At 34.1% G+C, this 19,932-nt stretch overlaps 4 non-coding genes across 4 annotated transcripts; all 4 read left to right on the top strand.

Annotated features, from left to right (window-relative positions):
• Nucleotides 1–9,192: 9,192 nt before the first annotated feature.
• Nucleotides 9,193–9,266, top strand: TRNAP-UGG (transfer RNA proline (anticodon UGG)). Its single transcript has one exon. It is a non-coding gene; the product is annotated as a tRNA-Pro (tRNA).
• Nucleotides 9,267–9,438: 172 nt separating this feature from the next.
• On the top strand, nt 9,439–9,512 carry TRNAR-UCU (transfer RNA arginine (anticodon UCU)). Its single transcript has one exon. It is a non-coding gene; the product is annotated as a tRNA-Arg (tRNA).
• A 17-nt stretch (nt 9,513–9,529) lies between these two features.
• TRNAH-GUG (transfer RNA histidin (anticodon GUG)) lies at nt 9,530–9,601 on the top strand. The gene has a single exon. It is a non-coding gene; the product is annotated as a tRNA-His (tRNA).
• Nucleotides 9,602–9,925: 324 nt separating this feature from the next.
• On the top strand, nt 9,926–9,999 carry TRNAR-UCG (transfer RNA arginine (anticodon UCG)). The gene has a single exon. It is a non-coding gene; the product is annotated as a tRNA-Arg (tRNA).
• Nucleotides 10,000–19,932: the final 9,933 nt, after the last annotated feature.

Genomic DNA, 19,932 nt, shown 5'->3' with positions numbered 1-19,932 from the left:
TTTTCCAACTGGAATTACTCTGCCACTGGTCAGTTATGGACGAACATCGTTCATTATGACTTCATTTGCCGTTGGAATACTTTTACAATTGTCTTCTCAAAAGCATAAAAATTAAGTATATTTCCGTTCAATTTTTCTCATTGTTTTTTCGATGATTATGAAAGAAAATAGGTTTTGGAGTTTTTGTGACCAAAGAAGATCAGTCCCGTATCATCATTATATCCGGTCCATCTGGAACTGGAAAATCAACCATTATTAAACAGCTAATGGAACGTAATCAGTCTATATTAGAATTTTCAGTATCTACAACTACAAGATCTAAGCGTCCTAATGAACAAGAAGGAGTAGATTATTTTTTTGTAGATCGGACTGAATTTCAAGAAAAATTTAATCGAGGTGAATTTTTAGAAATAGCCGAAGTGCACGGGAATCACTACGGAACAGCTAAACAAACTATTCAAAATATTCTCTCCAAAAACTCAGAAACTCGTTGCCTTTTGGATATTGATGTTCAAGGAGCGTTATCTGTAACCAAAATTTATCCACATACAAAAAGGATTTTCATCCTTCCTCCCTCATTAGAAGAACTCAAGAGACGATTAAATCATCGTGGAGATACTTCCGCCAAAGAAGTGGAACTCCGTTTGCAAAATGCTATTCAGGAGTTAGCATTTATTCCTTACTACAATTACTTTGTTGTCAACACAACCACTGAATCTGCGGTCAAAGAAATAGAAAAAGATATTTATGGCTCGTTTAAATAAGGTTATCGCCTTGGTGGGTGCTACAGGAAGTGGTAAGACAGATTTAGCTATCCAATTGGCTTTGCACTACCATGCTGTTATTGTTAATTTGGACTCTGTTCAGATCTACAAGGAGCTCCATATTGGAAGTGCTAAACCATCTGAACAAGAAAGAGCAATAGTTCCTCACTATTTAGTGGATATTGCTAGTATTTACCAACCTAAAAATAGTTTTTATATTTTCCAAAAATCTTATGAGTTAATTCAAGAATTAAAAGCAACAACGAATATTATTTTAACAGGAGGAACAGGTTTATACTATAAAAATTTACTTTGGGGAATGTTTCAAACTCCTAGCTTTTCAGAAGAATATAGGAAAATATTACGAACTAAAAATTCAGAAGAACTTTGGCAAGAACTTCTACTTCAAGATCCCAAATCTGCTGAAAAACTTCATCCCAATGACTCCTTAAGGGTACAAAGAGCACTAGAAGTAAAATATAGCACAGGAAAAAGTATCATCGATTTAAAAATACAACAAGAATACAGACCTCCAGCCGAATTTTTGATGATTGGTATGGATATACCCAGAAATATTTTATACGAAAGAATTAACCAACGCGTTTTTAACATGATCAAACAAGGACTAGCTCAAGAAGTAGAAAATCTTTGGAAAAAACCTCAAGGTTTCCCCCAAATCCTCAACAAAATTATAGGTTATAAAGAATGGATTCCATTTTTTAACAAGGAAATCTCTTTAGAAGAATGTGTCTTGCAAATCCAACAAAATACAAGAAGATACGCCAAAAGACAACTAACACTATTCAGACATATCCCTAATATTCACTGGATACAGGAAATCACTTTACAAAAATGTATCCACTATATTGACGTTAATACATCATCCGAGTCCAACATCTGAATAAATTGGTACAAAATTTGAGCTGTAAGCCCCCATATATAGCCATAATCCGTCTTATAAACAAATATAGGATGCTGAGAATCCTCCCAAATATCCTGTCCTTGATTGACAGAAGTCATATCATCTACAGGAGGAAAATAAGTTACAGTCTCTCCGTTAAATTTTTCTCTAACAATATACTGAGACTTAATAAAATGGAGAGTGGGTGGTGTTTTCCTCAATATAGATAGGGGTATGCTAAAAATACTTTCTACTTCATCTAGGTTTGGTTTCATTTCGTCTAAGCTCTTCAGAGTAGTAAATCCCAGAAACACATCCAAATTCATCAAATCTTTAGTACTCAGTCTAAAAAGTTTATGGTACACCTGTAAATCTGCGTATTCAATCCCCATTTCTTCGTGAGTTTCCCTAGCTCCCGTTTGTCTCAAGTTAACATCCGTTGGTTCCACTTTTCCTCCAGGAAAAGCAATTTCTCGGGGACGAGTTACCAATGCTGATCTTCTCTGAAAAACTAAATGTATCTCTCCTTGTATCTCCATACAAAGAATCACAAGAACAGCGTGTAATGTACGCTCTTTGAGGACAAAATCTTGTTTATATGCCGTTTTTTGAATAATAGTTTTCAAATCCATTTTGATTAGTCCAAAATTTTTATCACCTTGCTGTGCAGAGTTAAACCTAATAAATCTTGTGCTTGAACCAAAACTCTTTTCCCAATTAAATTTTCTTTTCCATCTGTTGGATCATCAAAAACAACTCTCATCTCGTATTCTGTAAAACCTCGCCATTGATTAGGCTGACTTCCTACACTCTCCACTAAAACTGTAAATTCTTTACCCAACATACTATGCAGAATTTCCTTTGTAATTTGAGTCTGAACATCTATTAATTCTTGAACTCTTCGCTTTTTTTCTTTTAAAGGGATACTATCATTCCAATGACTTGCCGCTGTTCCTTCTCTTTGGGAGTACATATAATTAAAAGAATGAGAAAAACGAATCTTTTTCATTATTTGGAGGGTTTCTTCAAATTCTTTTTTTCCTTCAAATGGAAATCCAACAATAATGTCCGTAGAAATTTGAAAATCGGGAGCCATATTTCGGAGTTTTTGAATATTTTGAATATAGTCTGCGATCGTATGTTGTCTATTCATGCGTCTGAGTATTTCGTTGGAACCTGATTGTAATGCCAGATGAAGATTTTTTGAAATTTTTGGATTATTTGCTAATTCCTGAATCAAATCATCTGAAAAATCTCTAGGATGAGAAGAGATAAACTTTATTCTCTCCACTCCGTCCACCAAAGAGACCTTTCTCAAAAGTTGAGCAAAAGAGATATCTCCAGAATCTAGCCCATAAGAGTTGACATTTTGTCCTAAAAGATAAATTTCTCTCACTCCCTGTTGGGTTAGATCTTTAACCTGATCTAAAATTCTTTCACTAGAAATAGACTTTTCCATTCCTCTTGTGTAAGGTACAATACAATATGTACAAAATTTACTACATCCATTAATAATAGTAACAAATGCTCTAAATGGATGAAACGCATCTGGGACTGGGGGTAAAAACTGCTCCGCATCTTCATCTAAAGATGTCCACACTCGGTGATGAATATCTTTTTTGAAAGTTTGTTTAGAGTAAAAGTTATGTTTATTCAACAATTCTGGAATGAGATGCCTATTCTTAGTACCAACAACATAGTCTACAAAAGGATAATTTTTTATTATCCTTTCCTGTTCTTTTTGTGCAACACACCCCATAAAAACGAGAATAAAATCTTTCTTAGTTTTTAGATTTTTATAAAATCCTAAATGAGATAACACTCTATCTTCAGCTGTTTGCCGTACAGCACAGGTATTAATGAGTACCGCATCTGCTTGTTGTACAGAATCTGCTTTTTCCCAACCAACTTGCTTGAGTGCTTCTTCCAATTCTAAGCTGTCAGAAATATTCATCTGACAGCCATATATTTCTGAAAAATATTTTTTTGCCATTGACCCTTAGTTAACCTTATTCGTCATCATTGTCAAAATAGTCAAAATCATCATAGTAATCGTCGTCATCTTCGTCATAATCTTCATCGTCGTAGTCATCATCATAATCTTCGTCATAATCTTCATCACCAAATTTCTCATCATACTCGTCATCATCTTCATCATAATCGTCGTAGTCTTCATCATCGTAGTCTTCATCGTCATCCAGTTCTATTTCTACAAATTCGCCATCTTCATCCACATAATAATCTGGTTCTTCAGATTCTTCCTCATCTAAAAATTCCTCATCGGGTTCTTCTTCAGATTCTTCCAATGGAATGTCCTCTAACTCTTCTTCCTCTTCAAGTTCTTCCTCTTCCTCCTCAAAATCTTCTTCTAAGAATTCTTCATCCATCTCTTCATCTGTATTTTGCTTCTTTTTTTCGGCAAGTAAAATCTCTCTTTCTAAGAGTAACTGTTCCATTAAAAACTCCTTTATTTTATAGTGCAAACTAAAATAATATCTTCTTTTGACATAATCAATTTTTTTTTTATTTTGTGAATAGATTATTTTCCATTTCGTGTTGAATGGTGGTTTTAATTCCATGTCCTGGATAGACTTCTGTAACCCGAGGCAAGGTATAAAGCCGATTTTTAATAGAATCGAACAAATCTTGCGTATTACAACCTTTCAAATCCGTTCGTCCTATAGAATGATAGAAAAGAACATCTCCAGAAAAAATAAGATTTTTATTTTGGAAATAATAACCCAAACTCCCTAAGGAGTGACCTGGTAAATGAAAAATCTTTACACTTTCTCCCAAAAATACAGTTTCTTGTCCATCCTCTAACAACTCAAAATCACCCTTATACACATAAGGCTCTCCAAAAATTGAGGTAGAAAGATTATAAGTAGTATCTGTGAGATAAATTACTTCTTGATGATGAAGATAAACAGGAACTTTTGGATAAAATGTTTTGAGCTCATTTAATGCCGAAATATGATCTATGTGTCCATGAGTTAGTAAAATAGCTTCTAATTCTAAACCGTCTAATAATTCTACAATAGATTCTGCCTGATGATTAGGGTCAATTACTAAAGCCTTCTGATGAGAAGAACATACATAACAGTTTGTTGCAAAAAGCCCTTCAGCTAAAATTTTAATATCCATCTTTTCTCCTAAAAATAAGATTGAAAATATTGAAGGAGCTGGTTTATAGCAATTCGTTCCTGCAACATCGTATCTCTATTTCTCACCGTTACCATTTCATCGTCTAAAGATTCAAAATCCACTGTTATACAAAATGGAGTTCCTATTTCATCTTGTCTACGGTAAAGCTTACCAATACTTCCTGTGTCATCATAAGCAACCTTATAAGTGGACGAAAGTAACTCTACTACCTGATAAGAAAGAGCCACAATTTTAGGTTCATTTTTTTTCAACGGTAAAATAGCTACGGAAACAGGAGCTAAATTATATTTTATAGCCAAGATATTTCTTTCTTTACCATCTGGTAGTACCTCCAACTTATAACTAGAAACAATAAGAGCAAGAAAAGCTCTATCCACTCCAAAAGAGGGTTCTATCACCTCAGGCAGATATTTTTCTTGAGTATAAGGATCCAGATATTCTAAATTTTCTCCAGTGGCATCCTGATGTACACTCAGATCATAATTTCCTCTATGAGCAATTCCTGCCACTTCTCCCCAGCCAAATGGAAACAAGAATTCTATATCAGAAGTCATTTTAGCATAATGTGCCAATTCTTTTTCTTCCTGTCTTCTAATACGAAGCAAAGATTCTTGGATTCCCAAGTGTTGGGTAAAAAAGGTCATACTATCTCTTACCCAATCTGAAAAAGATTTTTCCAATAAAATAGGTGGGATAAAATATTCTATCTCCATCTGCTCAAATTCTCTAGTTCTAAAGATAAAATTTCCTGGCGTTACTTCGTTTCTGAATGACTTCCCTATCTGCCCTACTCCAAAAGGAAGTTTTTTACGACTACTTTGCAAAATATTTTTAAACTGAATAAAAATCTCTTGAGCTGTTTCAGGTCTCAGATAAATTTCGGAGCTGGATTCCTCGGTAACTCCTTGAAAAGTTTTGAACATCAAGTTAAACTGACGAATAGCAGTAAATTCTCCAATGGATCCGCAATTAGGACAGATCACAGATTTTTCTTCCAGAAGTTTTTCTAGTTCGTCACGACCCAAATCATATGTTTGAATACCACATTGTTCTTCAATTAAATGATCTGCTCTAAATCGAGATCGACACTTTTTACAGTCCGTTAAAGGATCTGTAAAATTTCCTAGATGTCCTGATGTCTCCCAAACTTTAGGATTCATCAAAATGGCTCCATCTAAACCCACCATGTCTAAACGCTTTTGGATAAATTCATTCCACCATATCTCTTTAATTTTTCGCTTGATTTCTACACCTAATGGACCATAATCCCAAGTATTAGCAAGTCCACCGTAAATTTCTGAATTAGGATATATAAAACCCCGTGTAATACAAAAATTAACAATATCTTTCATAGATATGCTTCGATTTTGCTCCATATGAAAACCTTTTGAATTTCTAGTGAGATAAATATACTAAAAAATAATTTTTTCGTTATCTTTTATAATTAAAACACTCAATTTGGTGATCCTTATGAACAACTCATCTGAAATTATGTTGAATATCCCAGATGAAATAGAAAAAAACCCCAATCTTCGCCCTAAAAAACTCAAAGATTTTACGGGACAAACAAAAAATATTCAAAACCTACAAACCTATATTGTTGCCACAAAAAAACGGCAAGAAGCTTTGGATCATGTTCTTCTCTCAGGCCCACCAGGACTAGGAAAAACTACTTTGGCAAATATTATCGCTTTAGAACTAGGACAAGAGTTGATCGCGACTTCAGCTCCATCGCTGGAAAAAACAGGAGATCTTGCTGCCATCTTAACTAGCCTCACGCCCCGTTCTGTTCTCTTTATAGATGAAATACATAGACTTAAACCTGTGTTGGAAGAAATTCTCTATTCTGCTATGGAAGATTTTCAAATTGATGTCATTATTGGGCAAGGTCCAGGAGCTAAAACGATCAAAATAGACTTACAACCTTTCACACTGATAGGTGCAACTACAAGACCAGGAATGCTCAGTTCTCCTCTTCAAAACCGCTTTGGAATCGATCTGCATATGGATTTTTACACTTATGATGATCTTCTAACCATACTGAAACAAAAAGCAAAAATGTTGGAACTCAAAATAGAGGAATCCGCTGCTCGAGAGATAGCTAAGCGATCAAGAGGTACTCCTAGAATTTTACAAAAACTTTTAAGAAGAGTTTGGGATTTCAGTTTGGTTCAAGAAGAAGAAAAAATTTCTGAAGAAACGGTAAAAATAGCTATGGATGCCATGCAGATCAATAAATATGGAATGACAAAAAATGATATTCGACTCATTGAGATTATGAACCAACACTATCAAGGTGGACCTGTTGGTCTTTCTACACTATCTATAGCCTTGGGTGATAGTGAAGACTCTATAGAAGATATCTACGAACCTTTTTTGATACGAGGGGGTTTTATTCAAAAAACACCTAGAGGACGAATTCTTACCAAAAAAGCATATACTTATTTTGGTTTTAAAAACGTTCAAAACGACGACAATTTATTCTAAAAAGGGAATAGGTAAAATTATGGCTTGGAATCTTTCTAGTATTAATATTTCTGCAAAACTCAAAAAAAGAGTATTTTCTCTTTTTTATATATTTGACTGTATTACTTATACTATTATGCTTTTTTCCTTATTTTTATTCGTTTCTTTATTGACTAGTGATATTGGTGAAGATACCACTTTTTTTGATATTTTGATTTTTATCGTTACTACCTTCCAGATACTAAGACCCTTGGTTATGCTTATTTTTAGAGAAATGGAGCGCTTTATTAGAGAAATGGCTTTGGCTATTTTATTTGGAAGTATTTATTTTTTCTTTTTTCAAGTAAACAGCATCTCCTCGGGGACTTTTATCCCATTAATTTTTAAAATTAGAACCACCATTGAAATCTTTTTTTATTCTATTTACCTCATTTTTACATTTAATCGTGTTTCTGGGTTTTTGCGTTCTATACGAATGGATTTTTTATATTCCTTTACCTTTGGATTTATTTTTTTAATTTTTTTTGGAACTTGGCTCCTCTCTCTTCCATTTTGTAGAACTCACGATATCCCCATTGTAGATTTGGCTTTTACCGCTACTTCTGGAGTTACCGTAACTGGATTAAGTACTATTGATATTACCAAAGATCTAACATTTGCTGGACAATTTGTACTTTTAGTATTGGTGCAAATTGGCGGATTAGGCATTTTAACTTTTTCCACACTGTATATTATTAACTTGAAAGATAGACTTTCTTTTGAAGAAAGAATGTACACCACAGAACTTTACTCTGCTAAAGAAATGCAGGATATTAATTCTCTTTTAAAAGGAGTTATTATTTCGACCGTCGTTATAGAATCCGTTGGGATAATTTTATTATATCTTGGTAGTCTTTCATTAAATATGAATCCATCCAATCGTCTCTTTTTTGCCGTTTTTCACGCTGTAACCGCTTTTTGTAATGCTGGATTTTCTCTAGTATCCAGTAATTTACGGTACTTTTATGACAACCCTCTCATTATGTATACTATTAGTGCATTAATTATTTTAGGAGGTTTGGGTTTTGTAACTATATCCGACATAAGAAAAAAGATTATTTACATCTTTTCGTCTAAAACGACAAAACAAGAAAGAATTGTTCGCCTCAGTAATCAAACAAAGCTCATTTTATATTTGACTACTTTTTTAATTTTGTTAGGAGCTATCTTGTTTTACTATATAGAACAGCATAATGTTCTAGCTGGGTTTGGTACTGCAGATAAAATTCATAATTCTATTTTTCAATCAGTCACCACTAGAACGGCTGGTTACCAAACTGTTTCTATGATCAACCTCAAAGAATCTACAATGTGGATTTTAGTTATCCTGATGTTTATTGGTACAGCACCTAGTTCTACAGGAGGAGGATTGAAAATTACCACTCTTTTTGTGTTAATTTGGGCATTAGTAAAAGTGCTTTTACACAGAACTCAATCTCAAGAACCTCTGATGGGATTCAATTTTACAACTCGTCTGGTGGCTAGAGCTGGAGCTATCTTTTTTTTGAGAGTGTTAATTTTAGTCATAGCTATTTTCATTATGAGTTTATACGAGGATGCTCCTATTTTTTCTTTAATATTTGAAACAGTTACCGCTTTTTCCACCGTCGGACTTACATTAAATCTAACTCCAGTGCTCACTCCCCAAAGTAAAATTGTCCTTATATGTCTTATGTTTATAGGTAGGGTTGGTTCTTTTTATATACTTTCTAACTTAATTCCATTGAAAGAACAAAAATCCAGCGTTTCTAGAAAACGAGATACTCTTTCTTTAGAATAAGAGATTAAATCTTAACCATCTCATTTCAAAAAATTTTGATTTCAAAATAAAATACACTATATTTTATTAGTTCATCTCGGGGTGTAGCGCAGCTTGGTAGCGCATTTGTTTTGGGTACAAAGGGTCGGGAGTTCAAGTCTCTCCACCCCGATTTTTATTGCTCCACTTAGCTTTGTATTTTTGTTTGTTAGTTGTAAGATGGAGATTTCTTTTTTAGTAAGTCAAAATCGATTATTTCTCGTAATACCAATGATAAATCGCAAAAAATTATTTGTTTTTCACTTGCTTTTTTATGGTATGTTGATTATTATTAATATGTCGTTGTGCCGGTAGCTCAATTGGATAGAGCAACAGCCTTCTAAGCTGTAGGTCGTAGGTTCGACCCCTACCCGGCACGTTACAAGATTCGTTATGGTGGGTGTAGCTCAGTGGCAGAGCCCCGGGTTGTGGTTCCGGTTGTCGCGGGTTCGATCCCCGTCACTCACCCCTTTTTCATTATTTTTTTAAGAGTCCCAGTTTAAATGCTTGGGTGTGTTTCTTAATTAAGAAAAATCTTTCTGGAAATTTGTGTGCTTTCATGTTCTTATGAGGTGTTCATAAACCAACTCTCGTATTTTTCTAACGATTATATCTTATCTATAAATTCTCTATTTTGGTAGCAATAAGTAACAATATCCTAGGCTAAACTTCCATCTTTTTATACCCCTCATTTGGCTGATTTTTACGGACATTCTGAAACTTTACAAGTTTTTTTCATTTTTTCCATAGAGTTTGATTTCTCTTTTTTTATGACTATATTTATTGTGTATTGCGTTCGTAGCTCAGTTGGATAGAGCTTTGGACTTCGAATCCAAAGGTCGTAGGTTCGAGTCCTACCGAACGCGCTTCTATCTTAAGAGATAATCCATTTTCACATAGGAGTCCAATATTACTAAAAAATAGAGGCAATAGTGCTGATTATTAAAGAACTTTCTAAAAATTTCGGTCATAAAGAACTCTTCCATAATGCATCTTTTTCTCTTTTTGAAAAAGAGAGAACTTGTTTAATTGCACCTAATGGAAGTGGAAAAACAACTCTTCTCAATATCATTTTAAAAAAAGATACGGAATATGATGGCACTGTACAACTTCCTTCCAAAGGCTTGATTTTATCTATTGCCCAAAAACTTCCAGATTCCAAACTTTCTTTGTTAGATTTTGTAACCCAAAAACTCCCCATTGACAAAGAATATAAAAAGCTGTTAAAAATTGAAAAAGAACTCGAACAAAATCCCAGAAGTCCCGAAATTTTGGAACAATATGGAGAACAACTTTCCCGTTTTGAAAGACAGGGCGGATTTCATTATATCTACGAAACAGAAAAAGTTTTAGAGGGTTTGGGTTTCAAAGAAAAGGAAGATTTTCATCGTCCCATCAACACATTTTCAGGTGGAGAACTCAGAAGAGCCTTATTAGCAGAAGTTTTGATACAAAAACCAGATTTATTAATTTTGGATGAACCTACTAACCATTTAGATTTGAAAAATATATTATTTTTAGAAAATTTCTTAAAAAAATATTCTGGCACAGTTTTTTTCGTCTCGCATGACACAGAGTTTATTAATAAAGTTGCCACTCATACTGTAAGTATAGAAAATTACAACCTCGTTAAAGTAAAAGGTGGATATAATGAATATTTAAAAAATCTGGAACAAAGAAAAGAATTGTACCAAAAAAAGTATTCTGAACTAGAGGACCAAATTAAAAAACTTAAACCTACTATCGAAAAATTTAAAGCTGGTACTAGGAGTACGCAGGCTCAAAGTATGCAAAAAAGATTGGACAAACTAGAAGAGGAGCTAAACCATTACGAAGTCCATCATCAAAATCAAAAGCCTCTTTATTTTCATCATCGTCCACTTAACAAGCCTTTTAATCCCGTTCTTAAAATACAAAATTTTAATTTTCAGTTAGAAAATCGAATCTTCTTTAGAGATCTAGATTTGACCGTAGAAAGAGGCGAAAAAATAGCAATTTTAGCTCCTAATGGAACAGGAAAAACATTACTTCTTACTCAAATGATAGGAGCTATTCAAAAAAAAAATCCTAAAATCCAATATGGGCAAGGCTTAGAACATGGATATTTCGTTCAAGAAGACAAAACTTTGAGCAAGGAATACGGAAAACTAACAGCACTTCAATATTTAGAGCAAAAATTTAAATCTCAATATGAAATGCAAGAATACCATCAAGCTCTTTCTGGTTTCCATCTTCGAGCTGATAGACCTATTGAAACTTTATCTGGTGGGGAACAAAGTAAACTACGAATTCTCACTTTACTTTTAAAAAATTCCAATTTTTTAATATTAGACGAACCCACTAACCATATGGATATTCCATCTATTGAGGGAATTAGCCGTATTTTACAGGAATACAAAGGCACTCTGATTATTGTTACCCACAACCGTAAAATTTTAAGAGATCTCAAGCCACATGTCTATTTACTCCAAGAGCAGAAACTCAAATCTATGCATCAAGAAAGCTGGGCAGATATTTTCCAAATTCTTATGTTCTACAAAACAAGATTTGATGCCTATGAAGAAATTTCTTATGATTCCCCCTCAGTAATACAAGAAGTAAAAAAACTCAAAGAAGAAAATGAGAAAAATATTGCTTCAAAAACTTTATCTAAAGAGGAAAAATTACTGATTAAAAATATAGAAAAACAGCTCCAAGCTATTGTAAAAACCATAGAAAACCGAGAACAAAAACTAGTAGAACTCAAAGACAAACAATTTCAAGAAGAATATTATACAGATTACCAAAAAGCTCAAGAACTGCATCAAATGATTTTATCTCAAGAGGAAGAAATTGAAAAAATTTACGCAGAATACTCTGACCTGGAAGAACAAAAGAAACAATTGGAAAACTAAAATTTTCAAAAAGAAAGAAATCTCCTTGACTTTAGGATAAAGAAAAGCTAAATTTCATGTCATGCGAGAGTGGTGAAATTGGTAGACACACTAGGTTTAGGTCCTAGGCCTCTTTGAGGAGTGGGGGTTCAAGTCCCCCCTTTCGTATCTTTCCTGAAAACCGAGGAACTATTTTGTAAAATACTTTCCTTTATCCTTAAAAAGTGCTATTTTAAAATCAGTGCCTTTTTTAAATTGTAATTTATGAAAATGAATGTGTCTTTTTTGCTCTCATTATCATTTTTCTTTTCAAAAAGGGAAATACTGATAGAGTTTACTACTTGTAGTAAAAATTATCTTGCTGACACGGCTATTATTTAGCGTAATAAAAGGAGGACAAAATGTCTGGTGTAGTTACACGTTTTGCCCCGTCTCCTACGGGGAGTATCCATGTTGGAAACACTCGCAGTGCCATATGGAACTATCTTTTTGCAAGACATAACAAAGGAAAACTCATTCTCCGTATTGAGGATACGGATTTAGCTCGTTCTAAAAGAGAAGATGAGATGGAACTTCGTGCCAATTTGGATTGGCTTGGATTAAAATTTGATGAGGGAAATTTACCTAATGCAATTCGACAATCTGAACGGTTAGATATCTATAAAGAATATGCCCATAGACTGTTAAATGAAGGAAAAGCATTTGCTTGTTTTTGTTCTGATGAAGAACTCAAAGCAAAAAGAGAAAAAGCTACCGCCGAGAAACGACCTCCCATTTATGATGGAACATGTAAAAATTTAACCCCAGAACAGGTTCAAGCTCGTGTAGATAAAGGGGAAAAATTTGCTATTCGCTTAAAAGTAGCCCAAGAAGATATAGAAATGGATGATATGATAAAAGGTCATGTTGTTATGAAAAAAGGGATGTTTGGAGATTTTATCATCTTAAGGTCCAATGGTATTGCCGTTTACAACTTCTGTGTTACTGTGGATGATATTCTAATGGGTGTAACTCATATTATGAGAGCGCAAGAACACTTAACCAATGCTGCAAAACAAATTTTGGTTTATCGTGCTTTAGGGGCCCCCATTCCAAAAATGGGACATACTCCCTTACTTTTAGCACCAGATGGCTCCAAGCTCTCCAAAAGACATGGAGCAACATCTCTACAAGAATATAGAAAACTAGGGTATTTAAAAGGGGCTATTATTAATTATTTAGCCACTTTGGGTTTTACCCCAGCTACAGACAAAGAAAAACTCTCTATGGATGAGTTGATTGAACTTTTTACCCCTGATAGAATTACTAAGGGCTCTTCCAAGTTTGACATTCAAAAATTCCGATTTATCAATAGCCTTTATATTAAAGAGCTACCGATTACCGAGAGAAATGCCTTATTAGTACCTTATATGGAAGCGGCTTACCCTGATTTAAAATCATATAGCTCCGCACAATTGGAAAAAATATTCGAAATTACCGCTGGTGGTCTAGAATTCCTTGCACAGATTGTAGAACTGACTTCTATATTTTTCAACGAAGACTTCGATAAATCTTCCTCTTGGTTTGTGGATCCGTATAAAAGTATGATTCCAAAATTGGAAACCATAATCGGTAATTTACCAGATGGATTTACTGCTGATGAAATAGAAGCTCAAGTTAAAAATTTAGGAAAAGAAATGGATCTCAAAGGAAAAGAACTCTTTATGCCTCTAAGAGTTTTTGTAACTGGGCAAGAACATGGACCTGCTATTTTTGAAACAATGGCTCTACTAGGAAAAGAAAGACTGTTAAGACGTCTTCAACTTTGGAAGTAATGCCAACAGTTTTCGGAATTACTGGACTAATGGGATCGGGCAAGAATGTTCTTGCCCATCTGTTTTTTCTTAAAGGTTGGCATGTTATTGATGTAGATTCAGTAGGAAAAGAGATTCTACAAAGCAAACAGACCATTCATGATCTCTCAAAGCTATTTGGATCTCAAATATTAGATAGCAACGGAAAAATTGTTCCTTCTTCACTTGGAGAGATTGTATTTCACCATGATGCAGAGCTCAATAAATTAAATGAGTATATGCATCCTAAAATGAAAAATCAAATTATTCAAATTATACAACAATCCCCAAACAAAAAGATTGTTCTTCATGCTGCATTGTTATTTCAAATGGAATTAGATTCGCTCTGTCATCTCATCATTCAAATTCGTGTATATAAAGAATTACTCATACAAAGAATCTTGGAAAGAAAAACCTATCTCACCCCAGAAATACTGAAAAAACTTTTAGAAAAACAAAAAAAGGATAATCATTTTTTTAAACCTTCCGACATTGTTATAGATAATAGTCTAGATCAAATAGAATTACAAAGAAAATTTGAACGGCTGTATGCACAACTTAAGGAAGATATACATGAGTGAGCAACATTTTGATGAACAAAAAGTGATTATCCCTTCAACGCAAGGTTTAGAAGAAATAGATAGAGTTGATAAAACAAAGGTATTTTGGACTGTTGTTTTAGCTTTTTTTATCGTCAGTTTTGTTTTTATTTTGGGATATTGGGTAGGGCAACAAAGAGCTACCGCAGATTATTTTAAAATTATGCCGAACAATTCTGTAGATGTAACTCCACTGGTAGGAATGAATGATAATACAGGGTCTAACATGGACAATGTCTATGCTGGAGACAATCTAGAAGCACTAGATTCTGCTGCCGCCAGTAGCACTCCCGCTGGTACTTTACCTAGCCAAACCATAACTACAGAAAATGATATTGCACCTATGGATACCTCCAGTTTGGAGGCTACTCCCCCTGTCAATACAAATCCAGTAGTTATCAAACAAAAACCTACAGATGTTGATAATACACCTATAAAACCAGTAATTAAACCCTCTAATATTGCACAAGGTAATGGTATTATTCCTCATTTGAAAAATTCCAATGGAAAATGGGCTGTTAGGATGGTAACAGTAAAAAATGAACAAAATGCTATAGCACTTAAAAATAATTTGGCCAAAATGGGTTATCATAATATTAATATGTTAAAAATAGGTGTACTTTATAGAGTCAGTGCTCTTGGTTTTGAATCTCAAAAAGATGCTCGAGATTTTCAAAATCAGATCAAAAAGAAATTAAAACTCACAGATACTTTGATCATTAAGCTCTAAAAGGAAAAGCAATATGGAAATAACTCCAACCAACCCAGTATCATACAGTTACTCCACAGAAGGATTACAGGTTCCAAGAAAGAATGCTACCAATAAAGAATTGATGAAAGTCAGCCAACAGTTTGAATCTATTTTTATTGGACAGCTTTATAAAGAAATGAAAAAAACTATTAGTAGTTTAAACAAAGACTCCACTCTGTTTAAAACTAGTATGGGAGAAGATATTTTTAAAGATATGTTATTAGATCAGTATGCCCAAGATTCCGCAACAACAAGCCCACTAGGACTTGCTAATATGGTATATGAATCTTTAACACAAGGACAAAAGTATGAAACAAAAGCTTAAATTTTTACTGTTAATTTTAATTTTAGTAGCACCTGACATTTATGCTCAAACTACTACAACGGTAGATAATCCGACAGAAATAAACAATGAAAATACAACACAACAAAATGCACCGAGTACCTCTAACGATATTCCAACATTACAAAATCGTATTTTCAGACTACAAAATCAGCTCAGTGATTTAAATGTTTACCTATCTGGTTTACAAGTTAGACTCAACAATCTCATTAATGGAGATACTGGGAAAGAAATGCCCTTAGACGAAAAGCAAACTCAAGTACAAAATTTACAACAAGAACTGATGTCCACAGACACAAAATTGAAAGAGGCTAAGACAGAATTAGACCGCTTAAGTCAAGAGATTTCAAAATTAGAAAATACTCCCAATCAAATTCCTAATTCTGCGGTAAATCCAATAGAATCAGAAGATATAAATAATCAAGACATCGCAAAATCTTTACAAAATCTGGAAAATCGTATTTCTCAATTAGAAACAAAAATGAAGTCCATGATTGGGGCAAAAGAAGATAATACTCCTAGCATTACTCAAGATATGCAATCCACACAAAAAGATTTGGAAGATTCTTTGGCATCTGAAATTCAAGAGGGTCAAATGTCTGTAACCAATGATAACCAAACAATTAAAGTTAAACTGAATGGTAATATTCTTTTTAGAGAAGCAGAGGTCTCTATTTCTCCAGAAGGAGAGGAAGCATTGAGAAAAATTGTACCCACAATAAAAAACTTGAAAGATAAAATTGTTATGGTCGTAGGACACGCTGATTCAAAACCAATTGGAAAAAATTTGAGTGATTTTTACCCTACTAATTGGGAACTTTCCACAACCAGAGGAGCTATGGTTGTTCGTTACCTCACAGAAGAACTCGGTGTTAATCCTACCTTACTCATGGCCGCTGGTCGTTCTTTTTATGAACCTAGCACCGATGGAAATGATAGAAGGACAGAAATTTGGATTTTTCCAAAACTACCCGTGGCAAATTCCCCAGTGAATTGACTTTGAGTAGAAAAATCAGTATCTTTAACTGCCATGATTACAGATTTAAAAAACAAAAAACTCCATTTTGTCGGAATTGGCGGTTCTGGTATGAGCGGACTTGCCAATATTTTTTTAGATTTGGGGTTTCAAATCTCTGGATCCGATCTCAAGTCTTCTTCTATTACAGATTTTTTATCTCAAAGAGGGGCCCAAATCTTTATTGGACACAAAACTTCTAATATTTTGGAAGATACCGCTGTAGTTATTTACTCTAACGCTGTCCCAGAAGAGAATCCAGAAATTCAAAAAGCTTATGCTCTCAATATCCCCATCATCCCTCGTGCTGAGCTGGTACGAGAACTTCTAAAATTAAAAAAACCCATTGGTATTACTGGAACTCATGGTAAAACAACCACTACTTCCCTTATTGGGGCTATCTTAGAAAAAGCAGATCTACATCCGTCCTTGATGCTGGGAGGAACAACTAAATTTCCTAATAAAAATGCCTATTTAGGAAAAGGAGATTACATTGTTTACGAAGCTTGTGAAGCCTTTGCATCTATTGATTATATGTTTGCAGAGATAGCCGTAATTACCAACATAGATAATGATCATATGGATTACTATAAAAATATGGATAATCTCTTAAGTGCCTTTTTAAACTACATCAATAGAACTCCATTTTATGGTATTGCCATACTAAATGGTGATGACACCTATATAAGGCAATTACTCCCTTCCATTAACAAAAAATATCTTCTATGCGGTTTAGTCCCTAATAACGGAGTTTATGCAGAAAATATTGTAATGGAAGGTTTCAACTCTTCTTTTGATATTTATTACCAAAATAAAAAAATAGACCGTTTTAACATACCTATCCCAGGAAAACATAATATTTATAATTCTTTGTTGGCTATAGCAGTAGCTCTATATTTAGAGATTCCTACTTCCACCATTAAAGAGGCATTGCAAAAATTCCAGTCTCCTTACCGTAGATTTCAGTTTCATGGTCGTTATAAAGGAGCTTACATCATTGATGATTATGCTCACCATCCAACAGAAGTCAGCACTACAATTGATACTGCTCAACAAATAAAAAGTCAGAATAAGAGCATTCGTCGTGTTATTATTATTTTTCAACCTCATCTTTATTCTAGAACCAAAGAACATATGAAAGCCTTTGCCCTTGCCCTAGCTAAAGCGGATTTTTTGATTATTGATAATATTTACGGTGCAAGAGAAACTAATAATGAAAATATTTCCTCTGAAATGCTTGGTGATGAACTTTCTAAACTAGGTTTTAAACATTATTATGTATCTAAAAATATGGAAGATACTTTGTTTTATGTAAAAAATATAGCATCAGAAAATGATATTATCTTGACAATGGGAGCTGGAAATATCCACCTAATTGCCTCTCAATTAATAGAATTGGATAAAGAATCTTAGAGAGTGAGTATTATGACTTACAAAAAATTCTTAGAAACACTCACAATCTTAGAAAAACACTTTGAAAGCTGGAACGCCCCTGTTCTTCATATGATGAAGGTCAATAGTGAATCTCCATATAAAATACTAATTACTACACTTCTGAGTCTACGATCTAAAGATGAAAGAACCGCTGTTGCTGCCGATAATCTTTTTGCATTAGCACAAACCCCACAAGACATGCTAAAAATCCCCAAAGAAAAAATAATAAAGGCTATTTTCACTATCGGTTTTTACAAAAAAAAATCTCAGCTTATCTTGGATATTTCGAAAACTCTTTTGGATAAATACGATGGAAAGGTCCCTCAAACGAGAAAAGAATTACTAGCATTGAATGGGGTGGGATTAAAAACAGCCAATTTAGTTTTAGCGTCAGGATTTGGACAACCTTATATCTGTGTGGACGTTCATGTACACAGAATTTGTAACCGCTGGGGATTTGTAAAGACTAAAACTCCAGAGGAAACAGAAGCAGAACTCTCCAAAAAAGTTACGGATAAAACTTGGTGGTTCAAGATTAATCATTTAATTGTAGGTTTTGGGCAAACCCTGTGTAAACCTACATCCCCTCTATGCTCAGAATGTCCTGTCTATTCTCTTTGTCAGAGGGTAGGTGTTTCAAAACATCGTTGATACTTACCACTCCCACGCATCTACTAAAATTTCTCTCGGTCTGGATCCATTAGCCCTACTGATAATTCCCATCTCTTCCATCGTTTCTATCATTCTTGCAGCACGATTATAGCCTACCTTAAGTCTCCTCTGAAGATAAGAGGCAGAAGCTTTTTTTTCTCTGATAACTATTTCTACCGCCTCCCTAAATAGGGGCTCATCTAGTTGTTCTGTATCACTACCTTCTGTCTCTAAATCGCTTTCAATAACCTCATCCCAATAATCACTTTTATACCTCTGTTTAAAAAAATTGCAAACCCCTCGTACTTCTTCGTCACTCATCAAAGGAGATTGAATTCTCTGAGTCATAGCTCCCCCGTCTGAAGATAAAAATAACATATCCCCCTTCCCAAGAAGGTTTTCTGCCCCATTTTCATCGAGAATAATACGAGATTCCATCTTACTAGAAACTTTAAATGCAATTCGACTAGGGAAATTAGCCTTAATAAGCCCTGTAATAACATCGGCTGATGGTCTTTGTGTTGCCAAAACAAGATGAATCCCCACTGCTCTAGCCATAGCTGCCAAACGAATAACAGATTCTTCCACATCTCTTTTTCCAAGAAGAATGAGATCTGCAAATTCATCCATGACAACAACAATATAAGGCATTTTGTTTAACCCCTGATCTTGTTGCATTTGATTGTACTCGGAAATATTTCTCACCTGTTTTTCTTCTAATATAGTGTAACGCTCTTCCATATGGGCCACCAGCCACTTTAACGCTTTAATTGCTTCTGGGGTCTCTTTAATAACAGGGGTAATCAAGTGAGGTAGACCATCATATAAGATTAATTCCACTCTTTTCGGATCTACAAGAAGTAATTTTACCTCAGTTGGATCTTTATAGTACAAAATACTGTTAATGAGTGTATTCACACAAACACTCTTTCCAGAACCTGTGGAACCAGCTATAAGGAGGTGAGGCATTTTGACCAAATCTCTGATTAAAATATCTCCATCTAGAGATTTTCCCATTAAAAATGGTATATGATAATCTTTTTTTTCAAAATCTTTCTCAAAAATATCTGCAATATCTTTAAATGTAACCACTTCTCTTTTTAAGTTAGGAACTTCTATCCCAACTACAGATTTTCCAAAGACTGGAGCTTCTATACGGATTCTATCTTTAGAAGCTAACCCCAAGGCGATATTATCATCTAGTTCCGTAATTTTATTCACCTTCAATCCCTTTGGGGGTTTAATTTCATATCTTGTAACTACTGGTCCCACAATAATTTTTTCAAGTTCTGCTTGAATAT

This window comes from Periplaneta americana, unplaced genomic scaffold (assembly GCF_040183065.1).
Source record: "Periplaneta americana isolate PAMFEO1 unplaced genomic scaffold, P.americana_PAMFEO1_priV1 scaffold_85, whole genome shotgun sequence".
In the NCBI taxonomy this organism is placed as follows: domain Eukaryota; kingdom Metazoa; phylum Arthropoda; class Insecta; order Blattodea; family Blattidae; genus Periplaneta; species Periplaneta americana.
The sequence above is the reverse complement of the archived record's forward strand: the minus strand, read 5'-3'. Positions and strand labels throughout refer to the sequence as shown.